Here is a 1,940-nt window from a genome sequence, read left to right on the forward strand (position 1 = left end):
CCCCTTTCCTTTTAGTTACTTGCAATCCCCGCTTTTCTTATCAATCTTTCTTTTCTTAGCTTGTTATTTCATTGATGTTTTTATTTCCCATGCAGGTCTCTTTAAATTTTTCTCTATTTTCATGTATGTTTTCAGAAGAGGTTGGGTGGGAATGGGACAGAGCCATCAGTCAGACAGCTTTTTTACCAGGAAATTCCCAAGCTAAGTCTCATGGGGTTCATCCTATTTAAATAGGTTCTACAAGAAGTTTCTATGCAGACATGTCTTTCTGTATTCTTCCATGCCTAAGCATTGCTGGTCATGCTTGTCAAAAGTCAAAAGTAAAAAGCCCGAAGGTACTTGCCACACCTTCTTCTCCTTTCATCTGACTCAGGTCTCTCTGAGTTCTTGGCCAGTGGACAATGTGGGACCCACCCCACAAAGCAGAAGGCACAGGAGCACAAGGAAAGGACATTCACAGGGCACTGGAATGACTCCTTAGCAAATACTCAGATGCATGTAATCCTTGTTTACCCAGAGAGTTGTCAGACCTGCTCAAAGAGCCTCAGCCCTTACATTTTCACCTCTTACAAAGTACCCTCATTGGAAGTATTTGGCTACTTTGCATTTCAATTTCTTCACATACATGTCTTACTGAGTTTCTACAAATGTCTCTATAACTAGAAGCAGAAGTTATTTGTTGAATGGGTGAGTGAATGAACAACTGAGTGAATTCTTTTTCCATCTTTTCCCTTTTATTTTCCCATTTCACAAAGTTGTCAGTGTGGTTCAAATTATGCTGAAACGTGGAGTTTATAAAATATAAGACAGTTCTCTCATGTTTTGCACTGTAAACATAGCCAAATACACACAGCTGGAGAGGACATAGATCCTTTAAAAAAGCCCTATCTTTGTCGTATCTCTGGACAAATGAAATTTCTTACTGTATGCTGAATATGGATCCTCATGTTTATAGAGAAGTATGTCAGTCACCGCTCATCATAGAAGCTTCTTTTTGCAACAGATGGAGGCTATTACAGAGTTCCACAATTTGTTCCACAGAGAATAGGTGCCTGATAGATGCCCAGCCCCAAGTGACACATATACAATGGAACCTCTACACCTAAGGCTCATGGAACATAGAGGAACATGGGGTAGAGAGAATACTAATGTATCTCTCAACTCTTACCAGTGAAGTGTCCTCATGCAACAGAGAGCAAAGCACACAGAAGACCACAACTGGCTAAAGTGCAGAGAATAAGAGACTGCAGAGTGCATGTCCCTGAAGAGGACTCCTATGCTGAACTTCACCCATCCATGGCTCAGGGATTATTGTGGAAGAGGAGCAGAAAGATTGCAAGAGACAGGGTTGATGAATGATCATAAGGAAATGGAGCTTCCAGGCCTCTGGGAACTAGCTCATATAGATCATGCTAATCCAAGCAGACAAAAACTGGGGAAATGGACAGGAGGCTCCAACCTTAGCTGAGGAACTACTGAAAACTGATTACTGCTGGGTGAGGGAGAATTGATCTTCTTTAAGGGAGTGACTCTAGATAGGTTGACTACACTCTGGTGGATGAACTTGTACCTAGGGACATCTGGGTACACAAACTTGACTCAATAGGCCTTAACATATATGATGGAATGCAATATGTGAAATCTGGTTGGGGGAGGGGATGAGGGGCATAGATGGAGAATGGGTCTAAATATGATCAAGATATATTGTATGAAATGTACAAAAATTCAATAAAAATATACACTGTGAAAAAATAAAGAATAAAATAAAAGACATTTCTAAGGAGCAATGTGAAAGCTGGTGACATGCACTATAATAGCAGCCAAGGACTTGGCTGTGTTGACCTTGCTTACACGATTAACCATTTTGCACTCTGTCTCCTCGGGAGACAGGAATGGTAATCCTTATCTCATAGGACTGCCTTAGGAATTTAGTGAGGGAA

Source organism: Nannospalax galili, unplaced genomic scaffold (assembly GCF_000622305.1).
Source record: "Nannospalax galili isolate Female #2095 unplaced genomic scaffold, S.galili_v1.0 scaffold329, whole genome shotgun sequence".
In the NCBI taxonomy this organism is placed as follows: Eukaryota; Metazoa; Chordata; class Mammalia; order Rodentia; family Spalacidae; genus Nannospalax; species Nannospalax galili.